At 41.7% G+C, this 20,014-nt stretch overlaps 1 pseudogene; it reads right to left on the bottom strand.

The window, feature by feature from the left end:
• Positions 1-131: 131 nt before the first annotated feature.
• LOC131135461 (MAGUK p55 subfamily member 4-like) lies at positions 132-9,797 on the bottom strand (annotated as a pseudogene).
• Between the last annotated feature and the right edge of the window lie 10,217 nt (positions 9,798-20,014).

Genomic DNA, 20,014 nt, shown 5'->3' on the forward strand with positions numbered 1-20,014 from the left:
GAAGTTGTGTTAGCAACACGGGGCTAACCGCAGCCATGCAAAGGCTAATCCCGTTAGCGCTGATGGAGGCTAAGTGGCGGCTTACCAAAGAGGGAGAGCGAGGCAGTGAAGAGAAGAAGAAGACAGAAAAGCTCATTAGCGCTGATCTTTAATTAATTTGCCCACATATGCCGCCCGCACCCCGGGGGGTGGTTCGGGGGCCATGGGGGTCAGGGGGGGCAAGATACTTCTCAACTTTTAGTGGTTGCATGTCGCGGTTTAGGATATTGTACTGGAAGTGATGCTTTTGCCTGCTAGTCTTCGGGTCTTCGGGTCCAGCTGACGGGGATCCACTGAGGTTCCTCCTGGGCCTGCTGGATGACGGAGCACAGCTTCAGACACGTGTCCATCAGCTCGTCGTTGACCAGCGTGTGGTCGAATAAATGTTTGTACTTGGCCTCCATCAGTCTGGAGACCTCCTCCATCTCCACAAAGTCCTCCTTCTGTGGTGCACACGCACACACACACACGCACACGCACACACACACACACACACACACACACACACACACACACACACCATCTCAGGGCAGCCAGTCCAGAAAAGCCAAGATAAGAAGGTCTTACAGTGAAAAATCTGCTGGTCTTGAAGCTGGAGATGATGCGAGCGTTCCTCCTCGTTTGTCTCAGCCTGTCCATGCTGGGCGGCTTCACGAAGATCACGTAGGGCTTCAGCTTCCTGCTCCTCAGAGGCGGAATGTTCTAGAGAACACCAGAAACCAGACCAAGGTTGAGTCAAGACCAAAGTCAAATCTACACCAAGGCCAAGTGAAGCTCAAGACCAAGGTACTAAGTGAAGACTATGCCTAAGTCAAGCTCAAGGCAAGGACAGGTCTAGACCAAGTCGAACCCAAGAGCAAGACCAGGACAAGTCCAGACTTGGACTTGAAGACTATGCCTAAGTCAAGCTCAAGGCCAGGACAGGTGTAGACCAAGTCGAACCCAAGAACAAGACCAGGACAGGTCTAGACCAAGTCGAACCCAAGAGCAAGACCAGGACAGGTCTAGGCCAAGTTGAACCCAAGAGCAAGACCAGGACAGGTCTAGACCAAGTTGAATCCAAGAGCAAGACCAGGACAAGTCCAGACTTGGACTTGGAAATGAAGACTATGCCCAAGTCAAGCTCCAGGCCAGGACAGGTCTAGACCAAGTCGAACCCGAGAGCAATACCAGGACAGGTGTAGACCAAGTCGAACCCAAGAGCAAGACCAGGACAGGTCTAGACCAAGTCGAACCCAAAAGCAAGACCAGGACAAGTCCAGACCAAGTCAAACCCAAGAGCAAGACCAGGACAAGCCCAGACTTGGACTTGGACTTGGAAATGAAGACTATGCCTAAGTCAAGAGCAAGACCAGGACAGGTCTAGACCAAGTCAAACCCAAGAGCAAGACCAGGACAAGCCCAGACTTGGACTTGGACTTGGAAATGAAGACTATGCCTAAGTCAAGAGCAAGACCAGGACAGGTCTAGACCAAGTTGAACCCAAGAGCAAGACCATGGCAAGGGACAAGTCCAGACTTGGACTTGGACTTGGAAATGATCCTGAAGATCATGGCCAATGTCATAATTAGAGTGTCAAGTCCAAGTCGAGATCAAGACTAGGACTGGTCCAGGCCAAGTCCAGACCAAAACAAGGACAGGCTGAGACCAAGACCAAGACCAAGACCAAGACCAAGACCAAGACCAAGACCAAGACCAAGACCAAGACCAAGACCAAGACCAAGACCAAGACGATCCCAGTCAGGAGCTTAACATCATGGATTCTGATCCAGCATAAAAACACTCACATGCGGTTCAACATCAATGATGCACACACGTCCCCGTTTGATGACATCATCAATGGCGTCCACGCTGGTCCCGTACATGTGACCCTTATACTCGCCGTAGTCCACAAACCTGCCCACACACACACACACACACACACACACACACACACACGTTGAGTGACAAGCCATGGAGCGTAAACGGCGTGAAGGACGGCGACCTGTGGTTCAACGCCATGTGGTCAAAGAGCTCCTTGGTGACGAAGTGGTACTCCCTTCCTGTCTGCTCCCACGCTCTGATTGGACGGCTGGTGTCTGGCGGCCAATCAAAGCACACGCTCAGTGACTCAATCACATCATTGTCAGTCATCCTAGACGGGGGGAGGGGGGGGGTGCTCACGTACGGGGTAGCGGCCCCTGGAAGGTGGAGGGGTTTAATTTGACGAGTCTCCGCCTCAGTTCGGTGACGCCCACTCCTGACGCACCTGTGGGGTAAAAACCTTTGACCTGTCTTGGTCCGTGCAACCATCAGTCCTGTCAATCATGAGGGAATCTCGGGGGAACATTTTCTCACCCACGAGGACGACAAGGCGTTGGTTCTCCTGCGGGGGGCGCCGGTACAACACCACTTCCTCGTAGGGCGTGGCCAAAGCCACGCTGTTGATGGAGCAGGAAGCGCAGGACTGACGTCTCCTCTTGGAGTGCATCTTCCTCCAGAGACAAAAGCTACGTCGGAAACCAGCTGAGCAACAGAAAGTGTGGAATGATTGACAGGTCGTGTGGAATGATTGACAAGTCGAGTGGGAGCTCGGTATTTCCTGTGACATCCGTTGTTAGCTTGCTGTTATTAACTCATTAACTCATATGCACAGAAAAGGTAAAGAAATATATTATATCTTGTGAGTATAAAGGTGACTATAGGGCTGTTATTTCATGTCCGGAGGGCTCTAATGATATTAAAAAACATAGTTAGCAGGTTTTCTATGCTCTAACTAGGAAAATAATTATAAAAAAAAATAAAAAAAATAAAAATAAATAAATAAATAAATAAATAAAACATAAAAAAATAAAAATAAAAATAAAAATAAAAATAAAAATAAAAATAAAAATGAAAATAAAAATAAAAATAAAAATAAAAATAAAAATAAAAATAAAAATAAAAATAAAAATAAAAATAAAAATAAAAATAAAAATAAAAATAAAAATAAAAATAAAAATAAAAATAAAAATAAAAATAAAAATAAAAATAAAAATAAAAATAAAAATAAAAATAAAAATAAAAATAAAAATAAAAATAAAAATAAAAATAAAAATAAAAATAAAAATAAAAAATAAATAAATAAAAAATAAATAAAAATAAAAATAAAAATAAAAATAAAAATAAAAATAAAAATAAAAATAAAAATAAAAATAAAAATAAAAATAAAAATAAAAATAAAAATAAAAATAAAAATAAAAATAAAAATAAAAATAAAAATAAAAATAAAAATAAAAATAAAAATAAAAATAAAAATAAAAATAAAAATAAAAATAAAAAATAAATAATAAATAATAAATAATAAATAATAAATAATAAATAATTGTTGCAAAAAAAATCACTTATGATAGTCGGTTCTGGAGCCAATAAACCAGCGTGGCAAAAACTTCCCGGAAAAGGAGAAGGGAAGAGTCTTACCCAGGTAAATCCCTTCCGGAATATCCAATTCCGCCTCATCTGGTGGAGGGAAATTTGACAACACACTAGATGACGTTAGACCACCGTCTTTGTCATAACGACATAATGACACCATCTTTGTACATGAAAGCTAATTGGAGCACCAACATTAGCATCATAACGCTATCATAATGTTCTCATTGTGTTGTAGTCGGGTTGTTCAGGTGTGTATCAACAGGTGTGTATCAACAGGTGTGTATCAACAGGTGTGTATCAACAGGTGTGTATCAACAGGTGTGTATCAACAGGTGTGTATCAACAGGTGTGTCAACAAACAAGACTTACCTACCAAAATGTGTTTCTTCCTGATCTGACGTACGCATAACAAACATAAACATTGTTTTTCAGTACATGTTCTATCCATGTTCTATCCATGTTCTATCCATGTTCTATCCATGTTCTATCCATGTTCTATCCATGTTCTATCCATGTTCTATCCATGTTCTATCCATGTTCTACCAATGTAGTGGAACCTGTTTATGTCGACTGGCATCCACGCTGCTGTGCCCCCCCCTACAGTTTTTTTTTACAAAAAATATTTTCTTGCAACTATAATAAATCATACGGGCTGCACGGTGGTCGAGTGGTTAGCACGCAGACCTCACAGCTAGGAGGCCCGAGTTCAATCCCACCCTCGGCCATCTCTGTGTGGAGTTTGCATGTTCTCCCCGTGCATGCGTGGGTTTTCTCCGGGTACTCCGGTTTCCTCCCACATTCCAAAAAAAAAAACATGCTAGGTTAATTAGCCCCTCCAAATTGTCCATAGGTTTGAATGTGAGTGTGAATGGTTGTTTGTCTATGTGTGCCCTGTGATTGGCTGACAGCTGGGATAGGCTCCAGCACCCAGGCGAACCTGGTGAGGATAAGTGGTAGAAAATGAATGAATGAATGTCTATCGTATTTCATAATAGGAGGTTAAAGGTGACTATAGGGGTGTTATTTCATGTCTAGAGTTCTCTAATACATTGTAAACTGTACAATAAACGTGCAATAAATCACCCTCGTGAGGATAAGCGGTAGAAAATGAATGAATGAATGAGTACTTCCATGTCTTCTGTTATTTTTTTTTTAGTTTTCTTATGTTCTAGAATGTGCCCCCTCCCCAAAAAAAAACCTGATGGCTAAGACACAGCCATGAAGCTAGCTAGAACCCACCACTAACGGTCCAATTTTTCATTAAAAATGAGCTCTTTGTGTCTCACCGTGTACGTTGACGTCGACTTAAGCGGCCACGTTTTGCAGTAGAAGACGGGAAGAAGACGGGGGGACTCGGGCTTGGCGAGTGAAGCGGGTCCGACTTAAACGGGTTCCAGTCTTGTGTGAAAGTACTGAATGTGTTCATGTCACCTGCTGTGGATTTGTCCTGGAGTTCATCCTCTGAAAGACAAGACAATCTTATGGATCCGATAAAGATGCTTTACAGGTTGGCAACAGGCGGCGCTGTGGCATCGAACCGTGAGATGCAATACTTCTTTCATCAGGAAATAGTACTCACCGTTATCAGCTGTCATGACTTCATCATCATCATCATCACGCACGGCATGAGAACCAGGAGAGGGAAGTTCATGAAGTGGAATACTTAGTGGGAATATATTGGGGGAGGGGGGGGGGTAATAACGGGGGCCACACCTTGTCTGGAACACGTATGGGCTCGGAGGGATCCACTCATCCACTGCTCCTTCTGTTTGCTGCTGACACCATGGAGACAATAGCACATCCATTTCACAATAAGAGTCCATTCCACAGAAGAGTCCATTTCACAGTAAGAGTCAATTTCACAATAAGAGTCCATTCCATCATAAGAGTCCATTCCACAATAAAAGTCCATTTCCACAATAAGAGTCCATTCCACAGAAGAGTCCATTTCACAGTAAGAGTCAATTTCACAATAAGAGTCCATTCCACCATAAGAGTCCATTCCACAATAAAAGTCCATTTCCACAATAAGAGTCCATTCCACAGTAAGAGTCCATTCCAAAATAAGAGTCCATTCCACAATAAGAGTCCATTCCACAATAAAATTCAATTCCACAATAAGAGTCCATTCCACAAAAAGAGTCCATTCCAAAATAAGAGTCCATTCCACAATAAGAGTCCATTCCACAATAAAATTCAATTCCACAATAAGAGTCCATTCCACAATAAGAGTCCATTCCACAATAAGAGTCCATTCCAGAGTAAGAGTCCACTCCAATATAAGAGTCAACTCCACAATAAGAGTCCATTCCAAAATAAGAGTCCATTCTACAATAAGAGTCCATTCCAAAATAAGAGTCCATTTCCACAATAAGAGTCCATTCCACAGTAATAGTCCATTCCACAATAAGAGTCCATTTCACAATAAGAGTCCATTCCACAGTAAGAGTCCATTCCAAAATAAGAGTCCATTCAATTACCTCTTCAACATGGCGGCAGAGGGAATCAAACCGGCGCATGAGGCGGAGCTCGGCAGCCTCCTGGCCTGCCACCACCGCCCATCTGACTGGTCCACCACCTCCAGCAGGTCCCCTTTACTGAAGGCCACCCCGGCGTCGGGGCAGGGAATGGAGGAGTCCTGCAGGGGGCAGTAGTCCACCATGGCCCTCATGAAGACCTCACACAGGAAGAGGAAGAGAGTCGGCATCAGGCAGCAAAAGCGAGATGTTTCTCGGCACGTCTGGTGAAGGCTGCTCACAGGCCTGGTGCCGCTGCTCAGCTGGGACGCGTTTGGAACCACCTTGCACAGGACGGTGCCCTGAGACTTCATCTGCAGCATGAGGAACACGAGGAGCATGGGGACACATGTATGAGGAACATGAGGAGCATGGGGACACAAGTATGAGGAACACGAGGAGCATGGGGACACAGGTATGAGGAACATGAGGAGCATGGGGACACAAGTATGAGGAACATGAGGAGCATGGGGACACAAGTACGAGGAACATGAGGAGCATGGGGACACAAGTATGAGGAACATGAGGAGCATGGGGACACAAGTATGAGGAACATGAGGAGCATGGGGACACAAGTATGAGGAACATGAGGAGCATGGGGACAGACGTATGAGGAACATGAGGAGCATGGGGACACAAGTATGAGGAACATGAGGAGCATGGGGACACAGGTATGAGGAACATGAGGAGCATGGGGACACAAGTATGAGGAACATGAGGAGCATGGGGACACAAGTATGAGGAACATGAGAAGCATGGGGACACAAGTATGAGGAACATGAGGAGCATGGGGACACAAGTATGAGGAACATGAGGAGCATGGGGACACAGGTATGAGGAACATGAGGAGCATGGGGACACAGGTATGAGGAACATGAGGCGCATGGAGACACAGGTATGAGGAACATGAGGAGCATGGGGACACAGGTATGAGGAACATGAGGAGCATGGGGACACAAGTATGAGGAACATGAGGAGCATGGGGGCACAGGTATGAGGAACATGAGGAGCATGGGGACACAAGTATGAGGAACATGAGGAGCATGGGGACACAAGTATGAGGAACATGAGGAGCATGGGGACACAAGTATGAGGAACATGAGGAGCATGGGGACACAAGTATGAGGAACATGAGGAGCATGGGGACAGACGTATGAGGAACATGAGGAGCATGGGGGCACAGGTATGAGGAACATGAGGAGCATGGGGACACAAGTATGAGGAACATGAGGAGCATGGGGACACAAGTATGAGGAACATGAGGAGCATGGGGACACAGGTATGAGGAACATGAGGAGCATGGGGACAGACGTATGAGGAACATGAGGAGCATGGGGACACAAGTATGAGGAACATGAGGAGCATGGGGACACAAGTATGAGGAACATGAGGAGCATGGGGACACAAGTATGGTCCTCAGATGTATGAGGAACATGAGGAGCATGGGGACACAAGTATGAGGAACATGAGCATGGGGACACAAGTACGAGGAACATGAGGAGCATGGGGACACAAGTATGAGGAACATGAGGAGCATGGGGACACAAGTATGAGGAACATGAGGAGCATGGGGACACAAGTATGAGGAACATGAGGAGCATGGGGACACAAGTATGAGGAACATGAGGAGCATGGGGACACAAGTATGAGGAACATGAGGAGCATGGGGACAGACGTATGAGGAACATGAGGAGCATGGGGACACAAGTATGAGGAACATGAGGAGCATGGGGACACAAGTATGAGGAACATGAGGAAACATGAAGAAGATGAACGTCATCAGACACATGAGGGGAATAAAGGAACATGCGTGAGGACGATGAGGCCCATGAGAACCACGAGGAACACGAGAACCACTAGAAGGCACCTACCAGTATGTGGATGACTTCTTCTGGTTGTAAACCACTCAGAGGTTTCCCGTTGACTTCAAGCAGAAGATCTCCGGGATGGAGGAGCCCTGACACACACACACACACGACATGTTTACGTACATCTCAGCCGTGTGTGTGTGGAGATGTGTTCCACACACACCACTTCGGTCCGCCAGTCCTCCACGAATAACCCTGGCGATGTAGATCTCTCCTGTGCCCTCATCCTTCCTGATGGTGGCACCCTGATACACAAACACATATTAGCATGGCGCCAAACATCAACAAGTCCTAAAAGTGACCGACCAGAGGTTGCTTGTTCTTCACCAGACAAACGATCCTCATGGCCTCCTCGTCCTCAGGCAGACCATCAGGCAGAGGAGGAAGGATGGGCTCAAAGTCGGCCTGAGCGACGGCGTCATGACAAGACAGGAGGGCCTGGAAACGAGAGCCGAGACTGTCGTCAGGAGTGGAGATGTTAGGACCCATCCAGGAGGACCACTGAGGGGACGGACCTTCATGTGTGGACAGCAGAGGAGGCCATGAAGTTCTGAGGCCTCAGCAGACGTAGAATGGAGCATATGTAGAACACTCTGGACCTACAGAAAGGTTATACTGTAACGTTGGAATGGTGGAAACTGCAGTACGCTAATACAAACAGCAGATGGCACTGTTGCAAAGCAAGCTCATTATTCAATCGCGTTGTTAAAATCAATATGAAGTAGCAACACCATTTATTTTCTATAGAAATAGTTAAATGGTGATTTGGACTGGTTATTTTGGTTATTTTGTGTAAAATAAAACAACCACCAAGCAATTGAACAACGTTGTCTTGTAATGAGAGCATTAGCGAGTTTCTTTCTATGTATTTGTAATGGCGGCCAGTGTTTTTACGTAGATTGCTGTTACTTCTTTCTTCCACCAGATGTCGCCAATGCTACTTTTCACTGAAGCCTCAGCGGTCCCAATCTGTTCCGGTACAATTTGAAAGAAAGTCTCTAATATTCTACAAAAAAACACGACATCCCACGTAACAAAATGCTATATCAAGGAACAAACACAACGAGTGGACGTTCACCTCGTACGCGAGCCCAGAGGCGTGAGGCAGAAAGGGGTGGGGCGAGAGTTTCCGGAACTCCAACAGGCGCTCATAAGTCTGGAAGTGGCAAAGATAGAGTGACGTCATAACGGCGAGTTGTGCCATAGAGTGTGTCTCCCCCTGCTGGCTGGGGGGTGGTACCTGCAGCAGGGCGTGTAGCCAAGGAGCGCTCAGGAGTTCGTGAAGAAGGTCAGCGCCACTGACGTTCCTGCTGACGGCGTCGCTAACGTCTTCCGCCACACTGGCTAGCGCCTCGCTCACGCCTACACACACACATAAACAGCTTATGACAAACTGTTGTGTGTCTTTATAACACTAGTCTTAGCGTCAACACCTAGCTAAACTAGGACTGTGTGTGTCGCCTACCATCCTCCACGGTGTGTGTCATGATGGTCGCCCAGTTACACAATCAGCTCACACGTTCAACACGCAACAGCCGCAGAGACACTTTTCTACCCGCAGGGGGCACCACTGAGTAGTCGGAGACAAAACACAGTTCTAAATGTGAGCTTTAGCCTCTTAGCTTAGTCCGATAGTCTGATTGTTAAAATCTCCACCAAGACCCGACGGTGCTGATTCGGATCAGAACCAGATTGTTCACATCTGGGTTAAATTCAGTTCTTAATGTTCGTACATTGCTCGGCGGTTCAAACGTTCAATGAAACGCACCAGATTGTCCGGTGTTGTTGTTGTTTTGTCAAAGTAAACAAGATGCTAGCTCAAAGCAGCCATGACAGACATTTTCTTTTCAAAGTTTGGACTCACCCGTGTTTTGTTTTGCGTCCTGTTTAAAGTGAGAGTGACTTCACCATCCGTTGAACATCCTTTCACCTCCTCATCCTTCACTCCTCCTTCTTTTACCAGCATCTTCTTGACCTTAAGTAGCTCCACAAAGCTTCTTAGCCGGGCTGATTTTAGACACGCACACACACACACACACGCACACACGCACACACACACACGGTAGAAATAGAGGCGTCAGCCACCAGCTCACCAAGTAACGTCTTAAAAAGATTTCTTACACTTTTCAAAGCGAGCTATAAAATCTATGAAAGCCTGTTTCCGCCACTGTGGGAAAATATCCCAACGATAAGTCATTATTATGGAAATGAAAAGTCCAAATGATGAGATAAAATCTTAATTATGAGATTTAAAAAAAGTAAAGTATGACATAAAAGGGTGAACTTATAGGGTCAAAAGTCAAAATAATGACATAAGAAAGTCATAGTTATGATTGAAATCAAAACTACAGTATAAATTGACATAAAAAGTCATAATTATGAGATAAAAAGCCAAAATTATGACAAAAGAAAGTCATAGTTATGATTGAAATAAAAACTACAAGATAAAATGACATAAAAAGTCATAATTATGAGATAAAAAGTCAAAATTATGAGGTTAGAATGTCGAAATTATGAGCTAAAAAATCATAAAAAGTCACAATTGTGACAAAACATCAAAATTATGGGATTTAAAACTCATAGAGATTAGCTAAAAAGTGAGAATTATGAGAAAATGAAATTATGAAAATTCTGAGATAAAATTCCAAATTAAAATAATAAAATTTGTTATATTACGCAGAAAATTCAAGACAAAAAGTCAGATTATGAGAAAAAATATGTAAATTTACAGAGAAAAAAATTGTACGTTTACAAGAATAAAGTTGTAATTTTTTTGAGAAAAAAATTTGCAAATTCATGAGCAAGATTAGAAGAATTAAGTTATACATTTATGAGAAAAAAGTCACAATATTACGACAATAAAGTCCTAAATGAGAGAGAATAAAGAGGTAAAAATGGAGGGAAAGTAGAGCATGCTGATTGGATGATTGGCTTGTCCTGCACGACTGTGTACCGGAAGCAGTGCAGCCAATTAAGATACTCAAATGGAAGTTGTAAATATAGGTCAGTGCTTGTGAGGGTGTTAGAGAGGGACCTGAAACACAAAGGAAGCCAAGGCAGTGATTTCAAAACCGGTGTAGGGCCCCGTTTTCTAGTCTAGACCAGGACTAGAACCATGCTGCTCACTTTTGTAGTAAAAGATGAAATATTCTTTTAAGAAAGACCAGAAAACAGGGCGAGTCGTTATAAAAGCTTCCATCAGCACCCCCGTGTGGCCGGAGTCAGAATAAATGCTTTTTAATATGCGGAATGACACTCAGTTTAGATGAGATGGCGTTTCCCTTTCTCTCTCTCTCACACACACACCAACACAGCATGCACATAGAGGTATCCGCCACCAGAGGGCAATATTACCTTCTTAAAAATAGTGTTTGTTTTCCTTCCAGTTTCCAAAGGAGGCGTATTTCGGACTATATTATGACTATTATCCATTTGGTAAAGTGCGCCTGCTTCTTTCATGAGGGAGTAAGGGTCTCGCACCCTCTAAGTAAGAAGTGTTTAAACATATTGAATGAGTTTGAGACCCCCCGCCCTGTCACATTAGTTGGGTCCCATTTGGGCATTTTCATGAGAGGTGTACCATAAAGGTATGCGTATAGGCCGACCCACAAATAAACAGATTGGTTCATACACTGTATAAACAGTACTGATATATATAAGCCATAAAATGACATATTACGTGAACTCATCACGCAGTAACTTAACCCTCAAATGTTACACCTCAGAAATATATAAACATGTACCAATATAAGTTCAATATAAAAAAACAGTGAGTTTTTTCCCATAAATCATTTCGTTTGAGAAAACCCTTTCACTGGAGGAGCATAGGAAGCGTAGAAAATGGTGGACGGCGTTGCAATGCTGCCTCTGTCCACCAGTAAAAAACTAGGACTCGTAGCTCAAAGCCCAGAGGGAAGCTGACGTCATTGCAGCATCCCACTGAATGCGTTGTTCAGATGTAATGCCTTTTTTTTTATTGATTATCATATTAGGCCAAGTTTGTGTATTTGCCAGGTGTACCTTTTGAATGTTAAGTTGCTGTGTGATGAATTTAGCGATGTAGTAAGGTTTTTATGTTGTTCTACTGGTATAGTATATAATGACCCCCTGCTATTTCCAGTGGGTTGACAAGCTTGTTGTGAGTGCGGCGACAGCTCCTGATTGGTTGATTCATCAAAGTGTAATTTCATCATGTTTGTAGGGTACCGTATAATTATAATAACTTCTCATGCAACCCAAAAGAGTGCGGATCCCAAGATCCCAGAAGATTCTGAGTCAGCTTCCCAGCATCCAACCGGAGCTCGAGGACGAACTCCAAAAAAGGTTTTATTTATTTACGTGTTTTTATGGCTGCACGGTAAGATCACCGGGGAAATAAGAGGGAGTGCCGACAATAAAGGCGGATGTACACACGCGCTATATAATAAAATGTGCATACAGGCAAGGGGGTCATTGAACTTAATAACCTGATGCGCTAAAGCCGGCCAAGTGAACGGCACCAGTAAAATAAAAATCATTTTATTACAAAACAGACTGAATGGGACTACTTTCATTATCACCGCAATGCAACAAAATGAAGCCTGAAATAGAGAAATATGAGCAAACAGTAAATATAGCATATATTTGATGATATATTTGATGTTAGCAGTGCCACTAAACCCAAACATTTGGACACAGTGAGTGTTAAAGTACAATGACGTGCTGTCGTTGTTTTGCATTGTAAAGGTGTATCTAATCAAGTGTCCGGCAGGAGTGTTCCACTCATAACCAACAGGGGGCACTGTGGTTCCAGCTGGGAGCCTTTCAACAAGTCTTCACCCTAAATGAATATTCTTTTTTAGCTTTCGCCTCCTTTGCGCCTCCAAGTTTAATCAAAATGACATAAAAATGTCAAAAATGCACACGTGAGGAAGATCTCTTAACTCTGGACGTGTCATTATGTGGATTAATGTTGCAAAAAAATGACAGGCTATTAAATAAAAACAAATACATTTGAGTAGTTTGACTTAAATAAAAGTAGGAAAAAATATTTCAATTAATAATATATGAATTCAATAAATAAATAAATCAATAAAGGAATGACTAAATATATATAAAAATGAAAAACGTATACACAAGTGTAGAAATAAAAATGACTGAAGTAAAAGTTAGAAAAAATATATTCATGAATTGAATAAATAATGAAAATGACTTCAGTAAAAAAAAATAATAATAAAAGAAAAGAAGACTTAAATAAAAATGTAAAAAATAATCTAAATAAAATGACAATAAGTGTAAAAATTATCACAATTTATTAAAATAACGTCTATATAAGTGTAAATAAAATGAACACAAAAAATGACAATAAAAATGTAAAAAATCATAAAAATAAAATGACAAATAAGTGTAAAAATAGTAAATATAAATGAAACTGACATCAATAAAAGTGTAAATAATAATAAAATAAAAATCAAAGTGAATTCAATACAAATGTCCAAAAATAAAAAAAATGAATAAAACGGACATAAAAATTGAAAAATTGAAAATATAGTTCAATATATAAATTAAATAAATAAATAAAGGAATGACTAAATATATATAAATATGAAAAACGTATACAAAAGTGTACAAATAAAAATGACTGAAGTAAAAGTTAGAAAAAATATATTCATGAATTGAATAAATAAATAATAAAAATGACTTCAGTAAAGAAAAAAATATAAAAATAAATAAAAGAAAAGACGACTTCAATAAAAATTAAAAAAAATAAAATCACAATAAGTGTAAAATTTATTAAAATAACATCAATAGAATCAAAAAATACCACAAAAATGACAATGAAAATGTAAAAAAATAATACAAATAAAATGACAAATAATTGTAAAAATAATAAATATAAATGAAACTGACATCAATAAAAGTGTCAATAATAATAACATAAAAATTAAAGTGACTTCAATAAAAAAGTCAAAAAATAAAAAATGAATAAAATGGGCATGAAAATGTCCAAAAATAAAATAAAAGTAAATCCAAATGTAAAGTGGCTTAAATAAAAATGGATGGTGGCTGAGGACCCCTCCATTAAAAGGCACATGGTCGCTATTTAGTTAACGGCTAAAGCTAACGGCTACTTACACTGCCATTCACTGCCATTCACTGCCAGCATTTCAAACACGCAATCATCTTACCATTGACCTCCATTGGGAGTCACACAGGCTGACTGACGTGCGCTCCGACACACACACACACACACACACACACACACACACACACACACTTCTTGGCGCCGCTATGTTTAATCCTTTTACAGCCTCACACACACACACACACACACACACACACACACACACACACATGATCAATGATAATGGAATCTTCAGTATCCTGCCTGGTAACAAGAGTCAGCGTGTGTCATCATGACGAGCATGCTAATGGCTCGCTTACATGCACGCTCATGTTGGGACACGTATGTTGTGTGCTAATGGCGGACTTCCATGCGTGTACATACCAGGGTGTGTCGTGTTGTCAGGGCGCCGACCCATCTGCCACATTGTCGTGTGTTTGCCGAGACGGACCCCATAATCAATAAGCTAGCATTTGATGTGCTGGGGCTGTCTCTTTAATAGACTTTCGCTTCGTAGCGCTCTTTGTCTTCTTCTTACTTGTCTTATTCATATTCATATTCATATATACATAATATATATATATAGATATATGTGAGAGTATAAAGTTACTCTGCTACAAGTGTTGATCTTTATCACACGCAGACATTTAAGGATTGCGCTCCAGATGTCAAGCGATGCACTTATCGCCATGGCGACAATGTCAAGAGCCTCTAGTTTGCTCTGTGAAGCTTTCCTTCCATCCTGGAGGACCGGTCCCAAACGCCCACGCTGTAAAAAGGAAGTCGCGTCAAACATGTGTGGTCGCCATACGCCTGCTAGCAAAGTTAGCATTTTATACCACCAACACTGCTTGACTTCTTTTTACACCTGTGTGACTTCAAACATTGCTTGGATTTTTCATAAGGGCCACAGTTTGACCCTGGAACAGATGACTTTTGTTTTTACGTTTGATCATTATAGAGCGCTTTGCTTCTTTTTACACTTGTTTTACACTTAGGAATGTTGAAACGGGGCCGTAAAAATATAAAAAAAATAAATAAATGACAACTTAAATAAAAATGTAAAAAATATTCAAAATAAAATGACAAATAAGTGTAAAAAAATCATCAAAATTTACTAAAATAACGTCAATAGAAGTGTAAATAATAATCAAAAAATAAATACAAAAAATGACAGTAAAAATGTAAAAAATCCTACAAATAAAATGACAAATAAGAGTAAAAATAATAAATATAAATGAAACTGACATCAATAAAAGTGTAAATAATAATAAAATAAAATTAAAGTGACTTCAATAAAAATGTCCAACAATAAAAAATGAATAAAACGGACATAAAAGTTGAAAAAATATTTCAATAATATATAAACGAAATAAATAAAGGAATGACTAAATATATATAAACATGAAAAACATGCACAAAAGTGTACAAATAAAAATGACTGAAGTAAAACTTGGAAAAATATATTAATGAATTGAATAAATAAATAATAAAAATGACTTCAGTAAAGAAAAAAAATCTAAAAATAAATAAAAGACGTAAAGCGTTTATGATGGCCACAGTTTTACCCTGGAACAGACTGGTAATATTTGATCCAGTTTTGTAGCTGCTAAAAATGTAAAATGTGACATAAAGTGTCGTCTGTTCACCTGCTACAGCTTTGGTGGACACATTTTGACACTGGAACAGATTATATACATATTGGATTATTATGCGGTGCTTGACTTCTTTTTACACCTGCGTGACTGGTATGAATGTTCAAATCTAACATTTCCTGTGCGGTTTGTTGACCCCGGAACAGATTATTTCTATTTCCATGAAACGTTTCCAGACGTGAAGATATCGGAGTTGTAGAACAACGGTTCTGCTCATAGAATCTTCTAGTAGGAGAAGATAGAGAGAGGGGAGAGAAAGAGAGAGAGAGAGCGAGCGAGCGAGAGAGAGAGAGAGAGGCCAGGAGCAGGAAATGGACACCACTGGCGTCCTGGAATAGAAAAAGAAAATCAATTTATTCCGAGAGGCCTGCAGGGTCTGGAGGCAGCGGTCCTCTGCCAGGAGACACCGATGGTCCATCACAGTGGCTGTGAGGACCCCCGGAACCCCGGGACCCCCTCCTCACCTGTACATGCTAACGGTTTAGCCGCCGTGAGGTCAAAGAGTACAGGCCGAGTACACACACACACACACACACACACACCTGGTCACCTGGTTTCTGGTTCTTGTCCACTGCGGAGCCCATCAATAACCCCGCTGAGAAGGGGGGGGGGGGGGGGGGGGCAGGAAGAAAGTGTACCAAAAAAGGAGAGAGAGGAAGGAAAAAGGATGCGTAGAGAAGACAAAGAGCAAAGTGTTCAACTTCAAAAGTTACAACATCAAACTCTCAAAGACCTTCAGTGTGTTTTATGTCCTCACCAAGCAGAACTTCGGACTTCCTCCTGCAGGAAGTAACCTTCAAAGATGGCCGCCGGACGCTCGTAAAGTACACTGGCGTCTACATTCAACCGGAGACAATAGCAGAGACGTCCTTTTCTCTTGGCTCTGTGGCGGGCCCATACATTATCGATGCCGCAGTGGGGGTGCTGGAGCCTATCCCAGCTGAGTTCGGGCGATAGGCGGGGTCGACACTGGACTGGTGGGCAGCCAATCACAGGACACGTATCGATAAACGACCGTTCCTTTGCAAGCTGATGAAAAGTTCAGTCGTGATGATGGTTGGCGTCCACGTTTGAAGAAGAAGAAGAGGACTGGATGGAGGACCTAGTGACACACTTGAGGAAGTGGGTCAGCGGAGAAGGTGTCTCCAACTGAGATTTATGTTCCTTCTTCCAGGGAAGAAGCCAGAGGAGAATGGAGTGTGGGGGGGTCGTGCATGGGGGGAGTAGTGATGTAGCTATCCAAACTAAATCAGACTGTCAGGCTGGTGCTGAATAGGACCCGGGGGCGACGCGGGGAGGCGGAGCCCGGGCCACGGAGGGAGAAGTGGGCCATGCAGGAGATGGAGGAGCGATGGAGGAAGCTTCCAGGCTGCTGGAATTCATGGAGCAGAAAAGTGGCCGTGCAGGCGAGGAGGAGAAGGAGGCGGAGGAGGAGTCGGGGAGGCTTTTAGATGATGTAACCGCCTGATGGAGCCCCCGGTGATGGGGAGCACACTGGGCGCTGAATGAAGGGGACTTTTTAGGACGCCACGTGACAACCATTCATGTTGCCAATATTCTCACCATCGGCTTTTTACTGTAAATAAACTGCATATGCTAATATTAATATCCATTTGACGGGAATTTTACTGTTAGAGGGAACAATGCAGCCACACATGCGGCGGTAACTGTTACATTTGTTCACTTCCTGCTTTCTAATATAATTAAAACAATTTTTTTAATTATCTTGTAATTTTATTAGATTTTTTGTCACATACCGAAGTCCAAGGTGATATGAGCATCCGATGACATAATGGTTACCATAGTAACCATTAAGTAATAGTAATATTTCATTTCAATATGCATCCCATAATCAGTTCCCAGTTCCACATGTCCAAAAGGAGTAGGAAGAAGCAAAGCTTATTAAATCCTACCCCTCCATCTGGTACTTTTACAATCACTAACTGTTACATTTGTTCACTTCCTGCTTTCTAATATAATTTAAAGTTTGTTTTTTTAAAATTATTATTTTGTATTTTTATTATATATTTTTGTCACATACCGAAGTACAAGGTGATATGAGCATTCAATGACATAATGGTTACCATAGTAACCATCAATATAGTGATATATATATATATAGCACATCATGACTGGTTCAAGACTCTTGGTAATAGTAATGGTTTTATTTCATTTCAATATGCATCCCATAATCAGTTCCCTACTTCCACATGTCCAAAAGGAGTAGGAAGAAGCAAAGCTTATTAAATCCTACCCCTCCATCTGGTACTTTTACAATCAGTAACTGTTACATTTGTTCACTTCCTGCTTTCTAATATAATTTAAAAAATTTTTTTGGTATTTTTATTAGATTTTTTTGTCACATACCGGAGTACGAGGTGATATGAGCATCCGATGACATAATGGTTACCATAGTAACCGTCAATATAGTGATATATATATATAGCACATCATGACTGGTTCAAGACTCTTGGTAATAGTAATAGTAATATTTCATTTCAATATGCATCCCATAATCAGTTCCCAGTTCCACATGTCCAAAAGGAGTAGGAAGAAGCAAAGCTTATTAAATCCTACCCCTCCATCTGGTACTTTTACAATCAGTAACTGTTACATTTGTTCACTCCCTGCTTTCCTAAAACAATTTAAGTAAAAAAAAATTTTTTTGTATTTTGGGGCTGCACGGTGGTCGACTGGTTAGCACGTAGACCTCACAGCTAGGAGACGCGAGTTCAATTCCACCCTCGGCCATCTCTGTGTGGAGTTTGCATGTTCTCCCCGTGCATGCGTGGGTTTTTTCCGGGTACTCCGGTTTCCTCCAACATTCCACAAAACATGCTAGGTTAATCGGCCAAACAGAGATTGAGTAAAACCTACAACCAGTGAGGGTCTATTAACATATTTTTCTTAACAAAAGTACCTTTATATGTAATCATTTGACTGTTTATGTCTTAATTCAATTAATAAAAAAAAAAATAATTTAATTAATTAATTAATTTAATTAATCAATTTAATTAAAAAAAGTTTATTAAAATGTATAAATAATACAAACTAAATAGTCATTTAATTGTAAAATACTGTGAACGTAATTTTAAAAGCAGTTCATACTGTATTTTTCATGAACAGTACAAAACCGTACATTTCAGTGACAGTAAAACGATGCTAATTTTACAGTAACATAATGGCAACCCTGTTGCCAGTTGTTTACCGTTTTTTTTTACAGTGTATTGTTTCTTGAATGGAGGTAATTTCACTTTTCTTTTTTTTTTTAGATAAGCCCGCCCACTTCATTATACGAATAGTTAGGAGCCTGAATTGAACCAAAAAACCCAAAATCACCATAAACATAAACAAAGAACTATATTGACTTTTCATGCTATGCTACAATGTCTGATGTGCATTTTGATGTTATTTACAATACACACACACACACACACACACACACACAAACACACACACACAGTAATGAGCTGGTGGCAGTGAGCGTTATTGACGGCCGCCTTAATGATGACTTGAACAAAGAGCGTGTGTTTATCAGCGGTCAATATGTCCAAACGGCCATTAGAAAGACATACACACGCACACGCAATGACAGCATCGAAACCGCCATTAACGCGGCGGGACTCAACAGCGTCGCCGTGAAGGCTGGCGGCCGCCATCATTCATAGCCTTCAGCAACAAAAACATTCACGCGTGCTTGCTTTAAAGCGGCCATCACAGGCCGTCGGTAATCCTCACGAGAAACCTGGACGACACCCAAGAGCGGCTCGGATGAAGACGGGCGACCCCCACCCCCCCCACTTCAGCCCCGCCTCCCACGATATTACACTCCATGCACCTGAAGAGACTCGGATTGTACTCCAACGATAACACGCAGTCCATTTAAGGGGGGAAATATGAAGCTAATGCTAATTTTTCTGTGTCGTTCAGATCCTGAAATCGGACCGGCGTTATGCAAATGAGGACGACGACGCAACCCAACAACTGTGTCGCTCGGGAAAACAAACCGTAATTGAACTTGGAGACAGTTGTGCAGGCCTGCAGCACGTCTGTTAAAGGGCAACCGGCACCGTGCGTCTCCTCTGGGGACGTTTCCGTGGCAACAAACGACAGCCAACACAACAAACCAGACACGAGACCGCCCCCCCCAATCATCCCAACCTTCCTAATTTGACACCAGCGCTGCAGACAAACTTCCCCTGTTAGCCAAATCAAAAAGTTCCAGCTCATTAGCGGCTGAAGCTTTTGAGGCCGCTAACGAGAAAGAGAGAGAGAGACGTCCAATTAGCCTGCCGGCGGACAAAGAGACAGACTTTGAGGAGGCGTAAACAAAGAGTTTGGTTAGTGCAAATTTGGGGAGCAAGCGGCATACAGTTTGGAAGAAGTTACACCCCGATAGCTTGTTAGCAATGCGGGTAGCTTAGCATTTTGTTGACTGAA

This window comes from Doryrhamphus excisus, chromosome 9 (assembly GCF_030265055.1).
Source record: "Doryrhamphus excisus isolate RoL2022-K1 chromosome 9, RoL_Dexc_1.0, whole genome shotgun sequence".
NCBI classification, from domain to species: domain Eukaryota; kingdom Metazoa; phylum Chordata; class Actinopteri; order Syngnathiformes; family Syngnathidae; genus Doryrhamphus; species Doryrhamphus excisus.